This window comes from Equus asinus, chromosome 3, assembly GCF_041296235.1.
Source record: "Equus asinus isolate D_3611 breed Donkey chromosome 3, EquAss-T2T_v2, whole genome shotgun sequence".
NCBI classification, from domain to species: Eukaryota; Metazoa; Chordata; class Mammalia; order Perissodactyla; family Equidae; genus Equus; species Equus asinus.
Window position 1 is genome coordinate 138,461 of NC_091792.1, and position 24,341 is coordinate 162,801.

Genomic DNA, 24,341 nt, shown 5'->3' on the forward strand with positions numbered 1-24,341 from the left:
CAGCTGATAACTTGCCAACCTTTTTTTTTTTTTCTTTTTCTCTCCAAATCTCCCAGTAGAGAGTTGTATACTTTTAGTTGTGAGTCCCTCTGGGACACCACCTCAACATGGTCTGATGAGCGGTGCCATGTCCGTGCCCAGGATCTGAACTGGTGAAGCCCTGGGCCGCTGCAATGGAGCACATGAACTTAACCACTCGGCCACCGGGCCAGCCCCTAATAAACTATTTTTAATTCAATGAGATTAAGCAGCCACTTTATTACTTTCATGTTGGGAAGTAAGAAGAAATTTTCCAATATCTTCACACCCCTCTCATTTAACCACACAGTTTTGCTCATTGTGACTCTTAGTCATCTCCCAGCTCTGACCCCACTGCCAATGCTACTGTTTGGTCTTCTCATTAGTCCTTTATCTTCACTATTTAAATTGTGACTGTACTATTCTCTCTTCCTACAATCTCTTCTGCTCCAATTCCTGCCCCACAATATAACCAGTTGTTTAAAAAATGAGATCATATCAATTTTTTCCTTTAATACCATTATATGATTTCTAATACCTAGAAGAAAAAATCTAAGCTTCCTATCACTGTGTAAAAACAACCCTTCAACAATGTCTCCAGCTTTCATTGCTGATGTGTCCCAGCACCCAGTGCTTCGGGCATTTAAGGTGCTTGATGCGTTTTTGGTGAAGGAATGACTGAATCTCCCATTTCAAGCCCTTTCTGCCTCCCTATCTCATCCCCACACTCAAATCTTGCTTTGCTTTGAACTCGCTATGCTTTTTCCTTCCCCTGTGCCAAGCATATTTAAACCTGCAGAAAAGGCTTAAATAAAATGGATTAAAGGGATTTTGTCTATGAGACTCATAGGAACTAGTTCAGACCATAATCAAGTGCAGAAGACAGTTGGCATAGTTACATATTACAGAACAAGGGACTCATGTAGGCACTGATGAAAGAATCAGAGTGTTTATAACTGGAGCTTATTTTAATCCTGTATTTATTCTTGATTAATTTCATGATTCTAGAAAAGCAAACTCAGTAAGTGAAATAATACCGCTTCATAATGATGAACTGAAATTGCTTCTGTCCCCAGAGGAATCCCACAATGTTTTGGAAGAAATTATTTGGGGAGAAGAGGAATGTGGGGATTTGGAGCAGTTTTGAGAGAGGAGAGAGTTTTCAGAAAGAGCTTTAAGAAGAACTGAATGATATTCTTTACCTACCAGACTGAGCTAATGACAAATAAGAATCTGGGGAGAGAAGGACACCAGGGGAAGGCACGGCTGGATCCTGAGGTGTAGGAAGGAACCAGTAAGGGTGGAGATGGAAAGGCAAACAAAGAGACAGGACGAAGGAATGATGAAGAGCATCTAACAGGAATAGCTTCTCAGTGTCAACGATGTGTGTGGCATTTTGATGAGACACGTTGTATTTTCTTGGATAGCAGTCTTGCATCACTTAACAATGGGGATACGTTCTGAGAAATGTGTCACTAGGCAATTTTGTCATTGTGTGAACATCAGAGTGTGTTTAAGCAAACCTACACACTCAGGCTCTATGGTACCGCCTATCGCTCCTAGGCTACAAAACTGTACAGCATGTTACTGCGCTGAATACTGTAGGCAAATGTAACACAATGGTAACTGTGTATCTAAATGTCGAGAAGGCGCAGTAAAAATATGATACAAAAGATAAAAAATGGTGCACCTTTTTAGGGCACTCATCATGAATGGCACTTGCAGGACTGGAAGTTGCTCTGGGTGAGTGAGTGAGTGAGTGAGTGGTGAGTGAGTGCGGAGGCCAGGACACTACTGCACACTACTGTAGACTTTACAAATACTCTACACTTAGGTTACACTGAATTTATAAAAAATATAAAAAGGTACTTCTCTTTCTTCAGTAATAAATTGACCCTAGCTTACTGTGACTTTTTTTACTTTGTAAACGTTTACTTTTTTTTTAAACTTTTGACTGTTGTAACAATACTTAACTTAAAACACAAAAAGATTGTACAGCTATGCAAAAATATTTTCTTTCTTTATGTCTTTATTTTATAAGATTTTTCTCTATTTTTAAATTTTTTATTTTTTGAACTTTTTTGTTAAAAACTAAGACACAAACACACACACAAGCCTAGGCCTACACAGGGTCAGGACCTTCAATATCACTGTCTTCTCCCTCCACATCCTGTCCCACTGGAGGGTCTTCAGGGGCAATAACACACATGGAACTGTCATCTCCTACGATAATGCCTGCTTCTGGACCACTTCCTGAGGGACCTGCCTGAGGCTCTTCTTGAGGAAGTGTCACTCTTCAGAAATATGTCCAAGGTGGTTTGCTTGGTTTGTCTCTTTTCCTCATCATAGATTTGCTCGTAAGCAGATAATGCACCATGAACATTCCTCTCTATTAATGAAAACCTTTAGATGCTGGGTCCACGTCTTCAAACTTTTTAAGCAGCTTGTTGAGGTCTGTAAAAGCTTCTGCTAAACCCTTCACTGTGAATTTTCTTGGGCGTTCTTCTTTTTCTTCTCCTGCAGTTTCCTTTTCTCTTCCTCTTCTTCAGCTATGCATTCCACTGCAATTCCAACAACTCCTCACTAGTCAACTCCTCAGGAACCACCTGTAGGAGCTCCTCATCCTCATCCACACCCGGGTTCGAGCCGTTTGCCATCTCAACCACAGCCTTGTTAATTTTTGTAACCTCCTCATCCTTGGCAAATCCTCTGAAGTCATGGATGAACCTCTTGAGTGTCTTCTTCCAGATGCCATTCATACACTGCTTGGTGACAGCACCCTAAAACCAAGCAAGGTTCTTGACACAGCCATAGGTGTTGTAATCCCTCCAGAACTGCATCAGTGTCTTCCTCAGTTGCAGCAATGGCCTGGGCAAAGGTCCCCCTCAGGTCGTGGGCCTTAAAAGCTACTCTAACTCCTTGATCCATTGGTTGGATCAAAGAGGTGGTGGGGGCGGGAAAAACACCATTTGAATATTGGGATGAAAATCACCAATAAAAGGAGGATGTCCAGGAGCATTATCAACAATAAACAAATCTTGAAAGGTGTGTTATTCTGCAAACAGTACTTCTCCATTTCACTAGCACAGCAGTTCAGGAGGGCATCTTGTAAGAGGAGCTGGGTCCTCCAGGACCTCTTACTGCTCCTGTAGTGCACTGGCGCTGTGTGCTTCTTGATGCACTTGAAGGCCCTGGGTTCTCACTGTGCCAGATCACGAGGGGTTTCAGTTTGTAGCCTGCAGCATTGCCTCCAAGCAGGACTGACATCCTGTCCTTAAAAGCCTTGCAACCTGGCACTGACTTGGCCTCCTTGTGGATGAAAGTTCTTTCAGGCATCCATTTCTAGAACAGGGAGTTTTCATCTACATTGAATACTTATTTGGCAAGTAATTTTCCTCTACAACCAGCTTATCTAGAATTTCCAAAAGTTCCTCAGCTGCCCTCACATCAGCACTCGCAGACGCACCACTCACTTCACACGATGTAACGAGTAACGATTCTTGGATCATTTAAACCACCCAGAGCAGGCAGTAAACTCAACATCGTAGTTGGGTCCAGCCTTTTCTTTCATTGCAAACTATTTTCTTTGGATGTGACTGTCATGGTGCTGAGAGGAATACACTTCTGTGTCTGGTCTTCAACCCAGGTCATTAGATGTTTCTCCACGTCTGGTATATATGAGGCCTTCTCAAGTTTTTGTCAGTCTCGTTTCCTTCAATGAAGCAGATCCTTTAACAGCTTCTGTCACTTTGTTCTTGTTCTTCCAGATCGTAGCTAAGGTGGAACGGGTCACGCTTGCCTGGCGAGCAACAACCATCACTGATTTTCCAACTTTGTAGTCCTTAATCACTTTTAATTTTGTTTCCACGTCAATCACTCAACGTGGCCTCATACTGATATCATTAGCAGTGGATTTTGGATGCTTAGGGGCCGTGATGAACAAAACTAGATGAGATTACATCAAGCACAAGAGAAAATGATCCAATCAAGAGACATGGTAAACATGAGATGTATGAACCTGCTGCCAGTGTAACGTGGCATACTGTCTTATAGTAACTGTTATTTTGCTATAAGTAGAAAGGGTATCCTCTAAAATAAGGATAAAGAGTATAATAAATTCATAAACCAATAAAGTAGTCATTTATTATCATTATCAAGTATTATGTACTGTACATAATTGTATGTCTATACTTTTATATGACCAGCAGAGAGTAGGTTTGTTTTAACTAGTATCACCACAAACACATGAGTAACGCACTGTGCTATGACATCATCACAGCTGTGACATCACTGGATGACAGGAATTTTCAGCTCCTTTAGAACCTTAAGGGACCACAGTCGTATGTGCAGTCTGTCGTTGACTGACACATCATTATGCGGCACTGTATACAGTCATAGGACCAAAGTAATTAAATGGATAAAAGTAAAGGAGAGGTGAAAATAATGATTCCCAAGGGTATTTTGGAACAATACATTTATGTTTAATGAATGAGTTCCTGATGGAAGCTATTTTGGGAAATTTTAGTTCTTTTTTAGTACAAAAAGAGTAGGGCCATAAAATGTTACAGTTTGAAGAAAAGAAATTAGAGAAGGGAGAATACACCCATATGTCCACATTGAAAAATAGAAAACAAAAACAACTCTTACATAGGAAGGAGCCATGAAAATGAAACAAAGGAAAAGTAACAAATTTTATGAATTGAACTGGAAAGGCATGAGGTGGGACAAAATAGAGAAAGATAATAATACTGCTCATGACTGTTTATAAATTTTCAAAGACCAGCCAAAATCTTTACATTCAGAGAAAGAGGACATTCCACAATGTGACATATTAAGGACTTGGATTACCACTTTATTAATTAAAAAGTAAAAACCAGGTGCATACATCACCTAGTAGAACAGCCAAGTTCTACTAGGCTTATCTAAAGAATTTAGAAAAAGCTTAGCCAAAACACACGGCAGAGGATGGACCAGCAACACTGTCCTGGACAGACACAGTACAGGATCCTTGGTCCTAAACCTCAGTAGGGGACACATCGTTGCACGTGGTAGGGTCTAGTGACTGAGGATTCCTTCTGGAAGCCTAACTGTCTCTTTTGGGGTCCACATGAAGGAGTAGTCCCACGTGTAACCTAGCCTGACACTTGCCGGAGACCACCTCATGGTGCAGCTTCGTGATCCTGGAGCACACACAACACACTGTACTTAGAGGGCAGAGCACATTCAGGAATCAAGACTGTCCTCATCCTCGGGGGACTTTCTAGGCTGGCAGATCCTGAACCCAAATTCATTCCTGAACTCAGTGCTGCAGCCTCAGATCCCTCCCCCGTTAAGTCCCTCGGAGATGAGTGAAAAGATCTCAGACCACGGGCTCTTCTGCAATGTCTCAGTGCAAGATGACTTTTCAAAGGAACTTGAAGAAAGGGGAAGAATTGCCGGTTTGGCAGTGACAGTTCTAGAAGGCACTCAGACATGCCGGGTGCTGTTTGGTGTGTTTGCACGTGTTAATGTGTTTAATGCCGCTGCAACCTTGTTCCGTTCCTATCACCACTTTCCAAATGGAGACCTGGAACACAGAGAGGCTGAGTGATTTAAACCAAGGTCACACAGCTTGTGAGTGATGGAGCTATGGTTTGAACTCAGGCAGACTGTCTCCAGAGACTGTCCCTGACCATTTGGCTTCACCACCTCTCTATATAGGGCAACCAATTGCTTAGCACTTTATTCTTGCATACTTACTTGTGTCCTTTATTCTTTTCTACATATAAAGAGAACAAGAGATGGAGAGGTTAAATCCAAAGTCACATAATAAAGTAGGGAATTGGGGTGTTTGTGCCCAGAGTTGTCAGATTCTGTTGACAATGCTGCATTTCACTCTAATCTTTGGAGTTCAACACATCGCTGGATTTTTTTGCAAGTTGGCTTATTCCAGGATGATCAAAGAAAAGGACACAACGAGCTTCCTTGTGCCTGAACCAGGCAATAGCACATAAACATATTTTTCTAAATTCGAATCCTTTTTGAGGAGAAAATGTCATTTTCTGGGATGTAAATTAGCATATACATGTGATGTATCGATTTTGTATTTATAAAATTAAAAAGATAAAATAATGTATGAATAAATGCTTGTTTTAAAAATGTCAATTTATATATAAAAAATATGTGAGGTAAAATGTTTCTTAATTCTTCACCCCATATTGTTATATAACCTTAAAAATAATGTATCTTTTTAGATATATACATCTAAAACCTACTCCATTTTCTATGTCTGAATATTATTGCATGTTACACATACATTCAATTTATTTACTATTCTCTTATTCTTCTTACTATTCTCTTATCTTTCTTAAACATTTAAGAAATTTGTAAACGTTAGTGAACATGATTGTTGCTGACTTAATTTTCATCTTTTATATGAATGCTCTTCGTAGTTCAAATCATATGTCAGTTGATTCTTTTGGATTTCCTGGTTAGAAAATCACATCAATCACAAACAGTGACGGTGGTAGTTTTTCCTTTTCGAGCCCTATGTCTCGTGCAGGAGCAGGTGAGGAGCAGGGCTGAGGGGCTGTCTTCCTGGGTCTGAGTCTCTGCTCTGCCATTTAGTAACCGTGTGACCTGGAGCAAATTACTCCACTCTTTGTGCCTCATATTCCTCACACATGAGGTGACTAAGAAACAGAGCCCACAGCACTGGGTGGCTGTGAAATCCTGAGACTAGGTCCTTGCCCTCAAGGTGGTGTTTGTGAAGGACAGACAAACCCGTGAGACTAGAAAGAAGTGAGCAAGAAGCAGAGCAGTGCATGTGGGCAGAGCCGGATTAGGTGTCTCACCCCTAAAGATCAATGATTCTCATGCGGGGGCAGTGGTCTCCCCCCTTCCCTCTCCAGGATATTCAGTAAGGTCTGGAGACGATTTTAACCATGACAGCTGAAGGGGGTGCTGCGGGCGTCTAGCAGGAAGGGGCCAGGGATGCTGCTGAACATCCTGCAAAGTGCAGGAAAGCCCCACAACAGAGAATTATCCAGAACATAGGACCGAGGTTGAGACATCCTGGGACAGACCACGGTTATGTGCTGCGTTGGTCTCAGCCAATATATGAGATATCAGAAATGTTTAACTTTTAGTCTGTGCACAATACTCCACTACAAATTGAAAAGTGATACAATACATACTTTTTTATAGGTCTGGCTTAGTTCAAGACTTTTATTTTTTAAGTTTAGAGAAAATGTTTTTATAAGCTATTCATGTAAGAAAACTTTCATCCTGCAGTTAACGTTATACACCAGCATTTCCAAGATGCTCTGTCTCAGCGACAGTCACTCAACATTTTGGAAGAACAGCTAAGCACTCAGACTTTAAGCTGTTTGTGATGCATAACAGTACAGACTGTTTAATGGTGAGTGTGGAGCTGCGTCGGAGCTGCACCGTCTGGAAGGGCGTGTGCAGAGTGGACTCTGCTTTCAGGCAGATCCACGTGGGATGCGCAGCTCACGTGCCTCTGTCAGTGTGACTCTGGGTGAGTTATGCAGCCCTTCTGAACATTAGTTTCCTCATCAGTAAAATGGGAGTAAAAACAGTATCCTTTACCAACTTTTTTTGGTGAGAATTAAATAACTAACGCATATAAAATACCACATTGTCCAGCACTTAATAAGCACTCAAAAATATTATCTGTCTCTAATTAGCTGATTAATGTTAGAAATGTCTTGAAATTCTTCAGGTCCTCGTCTTCATGTGTAAAATAGAGACGGAGTACACAATTATCCCTAAACTCTTTCCAGGTCTAAACTAGACATTCAGCCTGTGACAGCCCATATGTGTGTCATGAAGACAACTACACACTGTCGATTTAATTCAGGGGAGCCGCTGTCCACATAACCAAATGCTCCTCGAGGTTGTGGTGCTCAGGGCCCTAGCTTCACCCGGGAGGACAAGCAGAACTGTTCTTCTCAGGCTCTGCTTAGATAATCCGAGATCACACTGTGGGAAATATAGAATGCAATTTAATACCATCCTCCTTTGGTTGACAGGAAGCTAATATGTCAATGGCACTTGCTATAAACGGGATAGACAGTTGCAGAGTTATGCAATTTGTTGGCCTGGTAACAAGTCCAACACAGAACACAGCCATCATTTTGCCTGAAGGGTTAATTTGATCTTTCCTAAGGAATTTAGTATTTTCCAAATAATTCAGGATCACAAGTTTTTTAGGGAAAGTGTCTTTTCTTATTAACTTATTTCACTACCCACGGCATCTAGTGTGATGTTTTGAACACATTAGATCATTAATACGTCCTTATTAAGTCAGTGAATGATCTTATATTTGAGGACTAAAGGGCTCCTTTCCATGATTTTCCCCACACCGACCCCTACAAATTTCAAACTTACACTATTGAAAGGCTTCGATGCAGTTAAGGAGACACAAATTGGGAAGGAAAACATATGAGGTAGCCAAATGATCTGCTGAATCACCCACGTTTCCTTCGACGGCTGTCACTGCCGTAAAGTGCCCACAGTATGAGACTGTCTTCTGTTTTTTTCTAAGAACGAGCTGGATTAATTGGTTCAATTCTCTAACTGTAATACAACAGTCAGCTATCTCCTGCCTGCTAAATGGCTGAAGATTAGTATCTTTTCTTTTGCCCCTAAGTTTAGCAACAGTTCTTTTATTCTCCAGGAAATTTTAACCGAAGCATCTGCACCTCTTTTGCTTTCCATCAGATAGTGGCTTGTTCAAACACAGCATCAGCGAGCTCTATGGAGCTGACAGAGTGAGGAGCTACCCTCCACTGCATCCCACCCTCTACTGTCACTCACGGAACGTGGTGTCTCCCAGACCCACCAACTGGCCTCCTGACGCCCTTTTTCAGCCACCAGGATGGGCTGTCTGGGATTCTGGTGAGAACACTTTTCCCTATTTTACCTCAAGATGATTAAATCAGAAAGCCTTATTGTAGCGACAAAGCAACAGTAATTTTACAGACAGTAAATAGACAATCTACTGGGAGGCAACTTTCTTTTTTCTTTCCAGAAAGTCGCCTTAGTGTTGCCAAATTTCCTGATTTGTAGAAAGAATCAAGTGAACAAAGCACAAAAAATCTGCTGTGGTCTGCAAAGCTCCCTCCAGTTATAGGCGGTGGTATGACAACAGCAGGCCTCAGTGGGAGGCCAATATAGCTGTGTGTTTTTCTGACTGTTAGAGATTCATTTGTCTAACAACCACACTGAGGCATCCATTCTTCTTTTCTTTCTGTTCTTGTTGATATAAAGGATACATGTAGAACAGGTTTAAGAATTCTCTTAAAACTGAAAACTGAGGAAGCTTGATATCTGGTTAAATTTCAACTAGCTAGCTTTGCGTGATAAAGGCTTTAGAACTGTCAGTGTTAAATTCTTTTCCATCCTTTCTGAAGCATTTAGTGACTACAGAACAATTCAAGTGGACGGTGAAAATGTAGATGTATTTAGATAAATAACTCTATAAATAAATAGCAAAATATGTAGGGAAGAAAAATAATTTAAAACTTTCTCATATGACTTTACTGTGGTGTGTGGAACGATGACCCCCGAGATGTTCACATGTTAATCCGGGACTGCGTGAGCGCGTTGTGCTGCACGGCAAAGGGGAACTGGGGCTGCAGATGGACTTTGGCTGGGGTGCTGCCAGTGGATCTTTAAATGAAGGGACGACCCTGGGTGTCAGGGTGGGCCCAGTGTAAGCACAGAGTCCTTTACCTGTGGAAGAGGGGGTGGGGAGTCAGTGTCGGCAGGACGCGTGGAAGAAAGACACAGCCAGCCACCTCTGGCTTTGAAGAAGGAGGGGGGCCATGGACCAAGAAGTGCAGGTGACCCCTGGAAACAGAGAGCAAGGAAACATCCTCCTTTGGAACCTGCAGAAGGAACGAGTCTCACCATTTTAGCCCAGTGCCATCTTTGATTTCTGACATCTGAACACTCTGAATGTTTCTAGAAATGTAAGATGATGGATTTGTGTTGTTTGAAGCCACTAAGTTTGTGGCAGTTTATTACAACAGCAATAGGAATACACTTGCTTAAGAGACTTTAATTCCTGACTAAACAACATGAATTATTTGACCTTAAATCCTGACATATGCCTGTATTTTCAGAGTCCACACATCCAGCATTTATGCTTTCTGCACTAATATAAAACACTGGTTGCACTACAGAAAACCCTGTCCTCTGCCTCATTAACTTATTACTTGTTTGAGAAGTGTATTTTACTTTGTTCTCAATTCCCTTGAAATTCCATAGCTGGTTCTCTGGAGTTCTTACATCTTTTCCTTCGGCTTTGAACAGAAAGCCTTGCACTGGATTGCTCTTCATTACGTCTCTCTCCTATTTCCATTTCTACTTAGCAAAGCTTTTGCCATAGCAATGAAATCCAACAAAAATGTAGTGTCTCCTTTTTAAACATTTTTAATGGTGGTCAAATATGCATAAACTTTACCATCTTAGCCATTTTTAAGTGTGCAGTTCGTAGTGTGAACTGCATTCAGGTTATTATCAAGCGTCTCCAGAACTCCTTTCATCTTGCAAAACTGAAACTACCCCTTAAACAACTCCCCTCGCATCCCCGCGGGGGCGGGATCATTCTGTTTTCTGTCTCAGCGGGGAAGCATCCCAGCGACCCCAGTGAGAGAGACCTCCTCCTCCGGGCCCCTCCCGCGCTCGGCCTCACGGGCTCCACTGCTCGGAAGCGCAGCGTTATTGGACGCTCCTCGTGTCATGGCCACCAGACTCAGGCTCCCTTCTCCGCATCTTCTGTGCCCGGCCCTGACGCATGGGCTGCTTCCGGGAGTCCCGTTGCTCTGGTCCCCAGCCGAGGCGTGAGCAGATAAGAGAGGGGCAGGGAGAGAGGGAGGGCTGTAGGCTAGGGACGCCCCTGCGTGGTGGCCGTGGTTGGCCGCCTCTCCTGACCTCAGCTCCTGTGGGGCAGCCTGCTGTGCGCTCTGTCCTCTCTGCTGTCTCCCTCGCCGGGTAGGACTGCGGGTTGAGATAGCTCTGAGTTGCAGTCCATGGAGGTCCTGCACCGTCTCCTCTGATTTCCCCAACGCTGTATGAACCTTTGCAAACAGTCCTTTGCCACCCACTGCGGCGAGCTCTCTCCTGCTGGCACCCTGACTTTTTGAGCTTCCACCTAACGTCTTCATCATCCTTGCTTTGCTGCAGTTCTGCTCCCCTCCTGGGTCCACTGCCCCTATTTTCAGTCAGGAATACTTGCCGATAAAGAAAAGAAGGATATTGAAAAATGACAAAAAATAGACTCTTTCCCTGGGTAAAATACACAATTAAAAAGATAAAGTACTCACAGACAGGATTAAGCCTTAGGTAATGGTGTCATATTTTTACCCCTCACAGTCTTTAGAAAAATTCACTCAATTTTTTCTATAAGAAAATAGGCAACTCTTTATCTTCCCTTTTTCAAAATGACCTGCCATATAGTCCACGTATTTTCAATAAAGTGTGCTTTCTGTCTTTCACCTATTTTTCTCAGTAGGCTTTTCATAGACAATTCTTCAAACTTGCCTTTCAGAAAAGGCATTACTATATAAGTTTTTCCTTTTTAGTCAGTATAGTTTCCAGAAAATGACATTCTTAAAGATTGCACACGCATGGAATTTGATAACAAAATTTCATTTAGGTAAGCATAATGTGGAATTACTCCCTGACAGCTTTTCTAAGAATTTTATGACTCTCATTTCAAACGCTTTTTTTCTGAAAGATGCAAGCGTTCCCCATCATCTGGTCTCTTTTCCTACCTCAGTATTGCATCTGCTCTTGGACTCGCAGGTGGGCTCAGAGGACCCTGCGTGTGGTGGAGCTTGCTTGCCGCGGGGTTGTGCTGCTGCAGGGCTGTCGCTGCTGTGCCCCAGCGGGCTGCAGAGCCTCAGAGCACGGGACGGCTCTTCACGTGGCTCAAACCGTCCAGTTTCTCACTGGGACCTTCCTCTCCCTGATCTTCTGTCCTGGATGGAAACTTGGTTCCTTTTGTCATGAAGGCTTAGATGTCCCTCTGCCTCTGCTCCGGGCAGTGGAGTCCACTGGAACTGGCCTCTGTGTCACGCACGTGGCTGATCAGAGGACTGGAGGTGGACTCGTAAACGTCATTGTCAGCTTCCAACACAGCTTCTCTACCAGAAAATTACACTTTCCAGTCACCCCCACTTTCAGAAAATATCTGGAATGACGAGATAGAAAATGAACCCCAAAGAAAGGGGCTCCTGAGGTGATATTTAAAACAGTGTTTGCTTAGAGCAAAAGACTCAAGTTTCCTGAACTGCTTTTCAAGACAACACACTGATGACTTTAACAAAAACATTATGTTTTATCCTAACTACTTAGAAAGAAAGCCAGAAAGCACGAGGCTTCTACTGGAAGGTACAGCAGGTGGGAAAAGCTGCCAGGTCTCCTGAGAGCTCGCTTGGATCCACAGACCTAGGAGCCGAGCATGACTATTGGTTGTCAATTAAATCTGCTAATTAGACATGAGTGATTTTTACTTTTTATGTGTCCTGGGTCCATTTTCTAAACTTATTTTACTTTATTTTTTAATAAAAGTTTGGACCAGGGCCAGCCCTGGAGGCCTAGTGGTTAAGTTCAGAGGGTTCCACTTCCATGGCACGGGTTCGGTTCTTGGGTGCAGACCTATCCCGATTGTCTGTTGGTGGCCATGCTGTGGCGGCAGCTCATATACAAAAAGAGGAGGATTGGCAGTGGATGTTAGCTCAGGGTGAATCTTCCTCAGCAAAAAGTAAAAGGTTAAACCACCGCACATTTGTCAGTAGTGGTTGCAAAATTACTCAGAGGCAGTACTGGACTGATAATGAGCTGGTGAGTTAAGAGGATTTGAATTTTTATTGAGATCTAGACATGTAGAGTAAGACGCACATATTTCAGTGTGCAGTTCAGTGCACTTGTTAAAAAGATGTGGAATAAAGCGCATATATCCTGAGCACACAGTTCAGTGAATTTTTAAAATATGTACATATTATGCAAACACTAACCAGATCAAAATGTGAAAGATTTCTGAACCTCAGAGACTTCTGCACTTTGTCAAAGCAATAAGACCCACCACAAGGAAACCACTTTTCTGACTTCTATCACCATAGATTAGTTTTACCAATCCTTGAACTTCAAACAAATGGAATCATACCATGTGAGCTCTTTCATGTCTGGCTTCTTCCACTAAACATTATATCTATCAGATTTATTCATGTTATTGCACATAGTAATGCATTCATATTTTTTGTTGCCATCTATGTATGAACATACCACTATTTATTTGACCGTTCTACTATTATCGGGCATTTAGATTCTCTTCAGTTTGCACTACTGTGAATAAAGCTGCTGTAAGCATTCTCATACAAGTTTTTTTGATGAGTGTGTAAACTCATTAGTCTGGAATGTACACAGATTTACACAAGTGTATACCCAAGACTAGTGAGTGTATGTGTCCACCAAAAGCCTTGTACAAGAATGCTTATAGAAGATGATTTATGAAAGGGTAGACATATATTTAGTATTATTTTCAGTATGTTAATATTTTTTACCTTTAATAGAGACTGTCATTTGTCTATTTTTTTCTTGAGGAAGGTTAGCCTTGAGCTAACATCTGCCACAAATCCTCCGCTTTTTGCTGAGGAAGATAGGCCCTGAGCTAACATCTATGCCCACCTTCCTCTACTTTATATGTGGGAGGCTGCCATGGTATGGCTCGATGAGTGGTGTGTAGGTCCGTGCCTGGGATCTGAACATGTGAACCCAGGGCCTCTGAAGCAGAGCACATGAACTTAACCACCACACCACCAGGCCAGCTTCTCATTTATCTCTTTTTGCTTTTGTTGCCTGTGCTTTTGGTATCAAATCCAGAGCACCATTGCCAAGACCCATGTCACGAAGCTTTTCCTATCTGTTTTCTTCTGAAAGTTTTATGGTTCAAGGCTTATGTTCATGTCTTTAATCTATTTTGAGTTGATTATTGTGTAGGGTGTTGAGGGTCCATATTTCATGCTTTTGCATGTGAATATCCAATTTTCCCAATACCATTTGCTGAAAAGACTTCCCCCTTTGTGTACTCTTGGCACCCTTGTTGATGATCTGTTGACCACAATGTGCACAGATTGATTTCTGGGCTCTATAATCTGTTCCATATGTCTGGTCTATATGTCTGTCTTTTGGTGGTACCATACTGTTTTAATTGCTGTAGCTTATGTTTGAAATGGCTTATGTATTTGAAATCAGGAAGCATGATGCCTCCAGCTTTGTCTTTTTGCTCAAGTTGATCTGGCTTTTTAGGGTCCTTTCTGGTTCCATACAAATTTTAGGCTTGTTCTTCCTATTTCTGAAAAGAAATCCATTAGGATTTTGATGGGGATTGCATTAAACTTGTAGATCTCTTTGGGTAGTATGGACATTTTAACAATATTTACTCTTCCAATCCTGAATACAGGATGTCTTTCCATTTATTCATGTCTTCAATTTCTTTCATCAATGTTTTGTAGGTTTCAATGTGCTAGTCTTTTATCACCTTAGTGAAGTTTATTCTGAAGTATTTTATTTCTTTCTGTGCTATTGTAAATGGAATTGTCTTCCTAATTTCCTTCTCAGATAGTTCATTGTTAATGTACAGAAACACAGCTGATTTTTGTACATTGATTTTGTGTTCTGTAAATTTACCGAGTTCGCTTATTAGTTCTAACAGCTTATATGGAGTGTTCAGTGTTTTCTTTATATAAGATCATGTCCTCCACAAACAGGGACAATTTTATTTCTTCCTTTCTGGTTTGGATGCTTTTTATGTCTTTTTCTTGCCTAATTTTTCTGGCTAGGACTTTCACTGCTATGTTAAACACAGGCAATAAGGGTGGGCACCCTTATCTTGTTCCTGGTCTTAGAGGAAAAGCTTTCAGTTTTTCACCATTGAGTATGATGTTAGTTGGGGGCTTTTCAAATATAGTCTTTATTATGTTGAGATAATTTCCTACTAAAAGCTTCTGCACAGCAAAGGAAACAATAAACAGACTGAAACAGGCATCCTATGGAATGGTGAAAAACATTAGCAAACTTTATATCCGATAAGGCGTTGGTTTCTAAAATATAAGGAACTCCCACCACTCAACAGTGAAAAAAACTAATTACCTAGTTTGAAAAGTGTGGTAAGGACTTGGATAGACATTTCTGTGAAGAAGACATTCAAATGGCCAACAGGTACATGAAAAGATGCTCAGTGTCACTAATATTAAGGGAAATGCAAATCAAAACCAGGAGATGTCAATTATACCTGTTAGGATGGCTGTTGTATAAAAAAAGAAAAACAAAAGACAACAAATATTGGTGAGGATGTGGAGAAATTGGAACCCTTGTACACTATTGGTGGGAAAGCAAAATGGTGTGACTGTTATGGAAAAGAGTTCAGAGATTCCTCAAAAACTTAAACACAGAACTACCACATGATCCAGCAATCACACCTCTCATATTTATCCAGAAGAATTGAAATCAGGATCTCAGAGAGACATTAGCACCCCCATGTTGACTGCAGGACTCATCACAATAGCCAGGATATGGAAACAACCTAATGCCCGTGGATGGATGAATGGATAAAGAAAATATGATATATACATACAATGGAATATTATTCAATGTTAACCAAGGAAATTCTGCAATGTGCAACTACATGGATGAACCTGGAGGACATTATGCTAAGTCAAACAAGCCAGACAAAGAAAAATACTGCATGATGTCACTTACGCGAGGCATCTAAAATAGCCAGACTCAGAGTCAAAGAGTGAAATGGTAGTTGCCAGGGGCTGGGGCAGGGGGAATGGAAAGGCATAAAGTTTCAGTTATGTAAGATGAATAACTTCTTGAGATCTGCTGTATGTTATTGTGCCTACAATTAATGATACTGTATTGTACACTTAAAAATTTGTTAGTAGATTTCATGTTATGTGTTCTTACCGCGATAAAATAAAATTTCAGAAAAGAGACTGCCATAGATTTTTAAGTGGTTGTACCAATTTACACTTTCACCACTGCACATAAGTTTCTGTTGCCACCAAGTATTTCAATCGTCTTAATTTTTAAACTTCTGGTGGCTGTGTAGTATCGTTATAGTTTTAATAAGCACGTTCGTGATGAGTAGCGGTTGAGCATCATTTCATGTGCATGTTGGTTGTGTTTCTGTCCTCATTTTAAAGTATCTGTTCGTCTATTCCCATTTAATAGAGTTATTGCCCTAATCATTTTTCTGTTGCATCCTTTGTGTTTTTATTCTTCTTAATGTGAAAGAATTCTGTATGTATTTTAGAAACTACTATTTTGTTTTGTGTAGTCTCCTCCCTCTTTGTGGCTTCTTTTCTTTCCACTTTTGTTGTGTATCCTCTGGAAGCACAGAAGTTTTAAGTTTAGTGAAGTTGATTCAGTCTACCTGTTCTTGTGTCTTATATAAAAAATCTTTCTTGATGCCCCCAAAGTAAAGTAATGTTCTTCAAAAATTTTTAAAGTTTAGCTTTCATATTTAAGCCTTTAATCCACCAGGAACTGATTTCTGTATATAGTGCCTACCGTCTAGGTACACATGTATTGTTCAATTAGAGCAGCATTTGTTCCAGCAACAGATATTTCAGAGACTATCCCTTTTCTCTGGATCTGCAGTACTGCGTCTGTGGGACACTGGGTTCCACACATTCCCGGGTCTGTCTCTAGACTCTGCTGACTTTCCTGCTCCCACACAAGGCTGCCTTAACTACTGTAGTTTTATTACAAGTCTTAATATCTATGAAAAGAATATTGCTATTTTTGGCCACTTGCTCTTCTATATAAATTTTAGAATCTATTTGTCAATATCCACAAAGTAATAGTCATTTTTTGGAACTATATTGATTATATTGTTTTAGAGAAAATGGATATTTTCCAGTTTTTTCTTTCCCCAACAATGAATTTATTATGTCTCTTTATTTATTTAGAATTTCTTTAAAGTCTTTCAATAGAGTTTCATAATTTCCTTCATTAAGTTATTACACATCTTTTATTAGATTTATTTTCATATTTATATTTGTTCTTGCTACTGTTAACAGGAGCCTTTTTTATTACGTGGTAAATTTGATAATTTGGTTTTTCACATCTTAGCTGAAGGAATAGTCAGTAAAAGTTTTTCTACCTACTAGAGATTAATATATTAATCAAAATTAAGAAGCAGTTTACTGAAATTCCTGAAGTATTTTATTAAACTAAAATGTTGTTAAAATAAATATTAGTAACATTTAAAAATCCTAATAAAAGGAGTTCTTACAATTCAGTTGAAGACTTAAAAATGAAAGTAGAAATCTACACACGCAAATGTTTTGTACAATTTTTTCTTTTTATGTAGAGTCAGAGGAGTTTGGATGTTTCGGAATTATCTCAAGGCAGTTTTCTTTCTACATCTTCCTTTCACTCCTCTTCATAATCCTCTTTGGAAATCCACATTTGTTAAAAGGTAACCAAAGAAATTAGAACTGGCCATTTAGTTTGTGGACAAAATATTTGTTCTGTTGTTTTTAAAATTTTTTGAATTTGAATCAATTTTAACAGCATGCAGCACACTTGGTGGAGGGTTGGATTCTGGTTTTTTGGTAGAATTCTGCATTCAATCTGTCATTAAAGCTCGGGACTGCTGTGTTTCCTCCTGATGTTGGCACAGAGATCTTATCAGACATCAACATCACTTGGCATCAGGATCAACTCCTAGTCCTGTATTTCCAGACAACCGCTTTACACACCAGACTGCTCAAGCGCCCGGTTAGGCTGTCTACACTGGAGTCACGCGGAAGCCACCCTACCTCCTCCTGGCTACACCTACGCAGTCCCTGGAGACAGGAGCTAGTTTCCTGGGTGACTCTCGCTGTTCCACAGCACTCCGGAATGCTGGTGCTCATGATCCGGTGATTGGGAAATGCCTCTCTTTCATCTGCTCTGGCTTGGCTCTTCTCTGTCACAAGAGCTCTGTACTCCGATTTTTGATTGCAGTTGACCTTTTATGAAAAACTCAATATAAAATTATTTCTGAAGTCTATGCCTTTTTAGTGTTATTTATTATTAGCTCTTCCTATTACCTTCTGGTACTGTATACTAGAAGTGATATTAGAATTTTTATTAAAAGGGAAAAAATCAGAAACTGCATTCTCAGAGTCTGGTGATAGAACAGATACTTATGAACAGAATGAGCAATGCCAAAAATTTGAGCTTCCTTATATTAAAAATTTAATAATAAAATATTTCCACTGAAGAAATTGAAGCATTCTATTTTTTTCATAATTTAATATGCTGTCAAATTTTCTCTAAATACTAAATAATATTTTTAGTGAGGCAATGATATAGTTAGCAAGAAAATCTTGTCTTAGATTTTCAACTACAAAAAAACAAAACATGCTGGAATAGATATTGCTTTAAAATGTAACCTGTTTCCAATCGATAATATTCCACATAGCTATTTAAAGATAAAATAGAAGAATTAAAATTTTCATTTATTTTTTATATATACAGAATTATTTATTAGATCACATTTTAAGTTTTCAAAAATAACTAAAACTTCTGGACTTTTTTATAAGTTCGTAACACTGATTTACAGTTAATTAAGTAACCAGAGAGCTGTCCATCATCAGTGCTCAATGGCTTAGTAGAAAATGGTGGTAGGATATCCTGGAAGAGAGACCCACGTACAGCTGCAGTTGGCTATGGACTAGTCTTTCACAAAGGTGTAGACTTTTAGGTGTGAAACATTAGGCTCAGTTAGAAAGCTTTTGCCCTCTCTCACTCTCACTTATTGATCAGTCTATACTGCCAAAGAGAAATAGAAATTGTTTGCATTTACTTGACAAATTTTTATCAACCTACGATGTCTTGGAGCCAACTTGTAATGAGATCTGACATGCACATCAATCTCTTTGCAGCTCTGCATTCAGTGATATTACACTGGCAACAAGATAAGCCACAGCGGGAGGACTTACCCTGTAGAAATTGGCAAATGCTCCAAATCATGTTTTTTATTTCTAGAATGTTGTTTGCTAAACATTGCCAGCATACCACTTATAGTGATCCTCATTGTATCATTGGATCTCCACAGTCAGCTACATACCACTGATAGTGATCCGCATTGTATCATGGGATCACCACAGTCAGCTACATACCACTGATAGTAACCCGCATTGTATCATTGGAACTCCACAGTCAGCTACATACCACTGATAGTGACCCGCATTGTATCATTGGATCTCCACAGTCAGCTACATACCACTGATAGTGACCCGCATTGTATCATTGGATCTCCACAGTCAGCTACATACCACTGACAGTGATCCGCATTGTATCATTGAATCTCCACAATCAGCTACATACCACTGACAGTGATCCGCATTGTATCACTGGATCTCCACAGTCAGCTACATACCACTGACAGTGATCCGCATTGTATCATTGAATCTCCACAGTCAGCTACATACCACTGATAGTGATCCGCATTGTATCATTGGATCTCCACGATCAGCTAACAGTGCAGGTTGTTTAATGAATAAGGAAATTGGGATTCACAGAGATTAAATAATCTTCTGAGGATTTCATGCACAGTAGAGTCAGGATTAAAACCCAAGTCTGTCTAATTCCAAGGATAATTAATTGGTAAAATCTATCTTGTCTCCTTGTTGAGATGGGTATGTGGACCTTGTCTGGACAGGACTCAAGTCCCACCTTGACGTCGCTGCTGTTCAGTAATAGCACAGGGCTGACTGTACAGGGTGTTAGGACTTTCAGGGTCAGCTTGGAGAGAAGGGGAACAAGAAGAGGAATACAGTATCAGGTTTGTTCTTTTTTTTTTTTTTTTTTTGCTGCGCCACCAGCCCAGACCCTCAGGTTTGTTTTCATAAATCTATGGACAGAAGAGCTGAACGGGCCAGCGCAGACCTGGTCTACGGTGCTGAAACCCGATTTGGGGGAACATCCTTCCTGTTGTTCTCAGCACTTGGATGGATTATCTAGAAATCCAACATTAAATGAGTCAGTTTACACTGCAGATATCATAAGCACAGCATCACTGTCATTGCTATTACTCCTTCTACCATGTTTTGAGTGTTTCCTATGGCCCAAGGTTTGTGCAAAATGTTTAAAGTAGCAATATCTTATTTGAATCAATCACTCGACCTGTATTTAACACCTGGTCTGTGTAAGACATTGTGAAAACTAAAAACTTTATAAAGTGTTACAGACTGAATGTTTGTGTCCTCTCAAAATTCAGAAGTTGAGATCCTAACTCCTGATGTAATTGTGTTAGGAGGTGGGGCCTATAGGAGGCGATTATGTCATGAGGGTGGAGCCTTCATGAATGGGATTAGTGTCCTTATAAAAGAGACCCCAGTGAGCACTCACCCCTTCCACCCCATGAGGACATGGTGAGAAGGCAGCCATCTGTGAGCCAGGGGGCGCCCTCACGGAACCTGCCAGCATAGTGATACTGGACTCCGCAGCCTCCAGAACTGTGGGAAACACATGCTCGTTGTTTAAGCCACCCAGTCGGCATTTTTGTCACAGCAGCCCCAAAGGACTGAGGCAGCAGATATTATTGTATCCATTTTTATGGGTGTGAAAAACAAGCTTTCCAGAAGCGTGCCAGTTTGTTTAACATTGAAGTGTCCAGACTTTCTCCTAATCTTACCTTGTCAATGTGTGATTTGCTAGACTTTGGGAATTCCCAGCAGTTTTCTCTAGGATAATGAAACTGTGCATGACTAGTGCAATATATTGACCTGGTGGGCCTTGGAGTGAAGCTGGGAGGTAACATCCTACCTACATGTAACTTCCGAGGAGAGGACTCGAGGGCTGTAATCCATGTGAGGCAACCAACAGGTGACTTATAAAAATGAAAAGCCTACTTCCTTGGCTAGGTGAAGCTGAGATATAAACACAGTCACGTTGACAAAATCCACAGCTTTTTGATCTCTGTGCTTCTCCAGAGAATAAACAGGACCACAAATAGCTGGAGAAGATGACCAGGGGTCAACACAGAGGAAATGATCAAGCAGCTACTGAACAGCCCCAATTATTCTAAAAGCTGTGATGAAAATCAATACCTCATCCGCTGAGAAGTTCAACAGGCATTTTCATTTCTAATTTTGATGGGATTTTGAATTGGAATCCTGATATTACTCCTAAAATTGCCTTTGTCTAATACTGTAGAAAACGCATTCCGTTCAGTGAAATTACACCAAAGATTAGATATTATTATTTTTCATCTGATTTCTCATAATAAAAGCTCTGTATTTATTTCTAAATAGTGTATTGTTACTTTGGTCGTAGCATGTTAAATTTGACATTTTCGAGTGACACGGTGATGACAAACCCAGCAATTTAGTGGTCCCACAATTCAGACTTGAAGCTGTCCAGAGTGAGTGATATGGAATACCACATCTTCAAGCTAAAGAAGACCACGATGAAATTGTCAGTTCCAGGCATGTTTTCTTCCTCTGGCCATATACCTCAGGAAACAATTGCAATTTTGACGTTCATAGGAACTTTGCTCTGAATCTAGTGGAAAGCATTAATTCCTCAGCGTTTCACACTCATTAGAGCTAAGGGGGAACCAGGCAGTGATCTGAGGACAACACAGTGGACTGGGAAGGAGCTGGGGCGTGACTTGCTCGCACTTTACAGAACAAAGGCCATGCAGAGATCACCGTCTAACTCTCTTCTTTTAAAGCTCTTCATGACGTTCATAACAGAACTGCAGAAACAAACTAGAATGAAGAGAAAGAAAAAAGAAAATAATCACTTAAATCCTTTCTTATCTTTGTAATTAGTCAAAATATGAGGGCATATAAAACTGAAAATATACATTAGGCATTTCTGAGTTTCCAAGTGTTATTTCTATTAATAATTAATAATAATAATTAGAATGTATTGAATAATCTTCCAGATACCGTTTTAAGCACTCTGTGTAGATTTTCCCATTCGAAATTGCTGTTGTTGTTAGTAGAAGCTTCCATGGATATTCCTGTAAGAATGTTAATATCATGATCAAACAGATAACATCTGGGTTGCCCCACAAAATAGATATTTTGAGTAATCATTCGTTTATTCAACAAATATTTATTGAGTGTTAGCTACATAGTACTTACTACTTAAATTCTAGGTGAACAGGAGAGACTAAACCTCTGTCCTCATGCACCATGAATTCCAGAAGGTGAATCAGGAAACAAATAACTATATAATGTGATAGAAAACATTTATAACGTTATAAAATGAGATAGAGCTAGTGTATAGAGAGTGATGGGGATGCTGTGTCAGACAATTTAACCAGGGAAGCTCTTTCTGAGACATTTGTTTTGAGTACAGATGTAAAAGGAGGTGCAAGTCATGAAGGTTTATGGTGACAGCGTTCAGAGAAGTCACAGCAAGTGCAGGGACTCAGAGATTGGCCTGTGGAGGAGGCCAGTGGCTGGAGAGAAGTGGACAGAGAGAAGGTGGTAAGAAATGAGGTCAGAGCAGCAGCCAGGGGTCAGCTGGTCAAAAGCTGCATAAGTCAGGACCGCACAGACACGTGCACCTGCAACTGCATTGCCCCCCTTTTGTTGCTTCATAACTGTTTGGAAAAATCATATTCTAGTTAAATTCAAATGTCTGTCTACTCTAAGCCTGACCTGCTTTACCTGAAACTTGGGAAAACAAAAACATTATTCTGACTGGTCGACTTGAAATCTATCATCACCAGCCTGACGCGAGTGGCATCGAGAACTAGAACATGGACTCATCAACTGTGAAATGCTCATTACAAAGCCAGGTGGAGACGTAGAACTGGATAAACAGTAAGGAGTATGGGGTGGGAGATGTGGGCTGATGACAAAAATTTGGCAGTTATTACTGTGCAAATGGCACATGAGGGAATAAATGTGGCTAGAAAGCAGTTAGAAGACCAAGTCTTCAGGTGTAGATCGTGGAGCCCGAGGTTTAGAGCGTGGGCAGAAGAAGATGTAGCAAAGGAGGCCAGCAAAGAATGACGACGGAGATAGGAAGAAAATCAGCGGTGCGGGGCCTCCCAGACGTCAAGTGAAGTGTTTCCAGTAGGATGGGGTAGTCAACTATGCTCAACACTGCTGAGACCAGAGTAAAAAGGGGTTGGCCATTGGATCTGGCAACGTGGAGGTGGGAGGGGCAAGTCTGACTGGGACAGGTTCAGGAGGATATGGGAAGTGCTGAGGTGGAGTCTGCAAGTTTGGACGAGCCTTTCAAGGAGTGTTATAAAGGGGATAGGAAGCAGAGCGGTGGTTAGAACAACATATGGAATGTAGGGAGGGATGCTTTAATGGGAAAGGGAGCAGCCTGTTTGTATGATGATAGTAATAAGCCAGCAGAGACTGTGAAAAAAAAATGATGATGAGAGAGAGGGTATAATTTCAGAGGCAAGCTCTCTGAATAGGTGAGAGGAGGTGGGACCCAGGGCCCAAGTGGAGAAGCTGGCCTTAGGTGGGAGACCAGAGAGTCCCCCTGTGAGTGGAGAGAGTAGAATACAACTGAGTACAGGTGGGAGCTGGCAGGTAGATGAGGTAATGGGAGTTTGTCAAGTTTTCTTCTCATCCTTTCTCTTTTCTCTGTGAACTGAGAAGGAAGGTCAGAGGCAGCCCTGATGACCTAGTGGTTAAAGTTTGGCGCTACAATTAAGCGGCCCGGGTTCGGTTCCTGGGCAGGGAACCACACCACTCATCTATCAGCAGCCATGCTATGGTGCCAGCAGCTCACATAGCAAAACTGGAAGGACTTACAACTAGAATACACAACCATGCGCTGGGGCTTTGGGGAGGAAAGAAAGAAGGAAGATCAGCAGCCGAGAGTAAGGAGAAGGGAATGTCCGCTGGAGGATTGAGGAGAAAGAAGGTGTGAATGGTTCCCTAGCTCAAGGGAGAATGAACAAAATAAGGAAATGCAGTCTACCAGTTTTTGAACTTATATGTATAAGTTTAAAAGTCAGGGTGTGGGGAGACTGTCTATGTGGGGATTTGAATTATTAACACGTACAGCAAGAATAATCGTTCAGATGAAAACGACCAGCCAGGCACTTGACAGCTGGTATTTTTCAGGGAAGAGAGAAAATAGTGGTTTAGAAGTGGTGATACATCACCTCCAAGACCAGCAGTATGTGTGGTTTAGGAGATAACGCAGCCAACAGGCGAGAGGCTGCGGAAGAAAAAGTGAACACATGTATTCACAGTTAAGATCAAGAAAAACAGTTGGGCTGAATAAGTTTAGGAGTTTAGTTTGAACAGTATTCTTCTTTCACC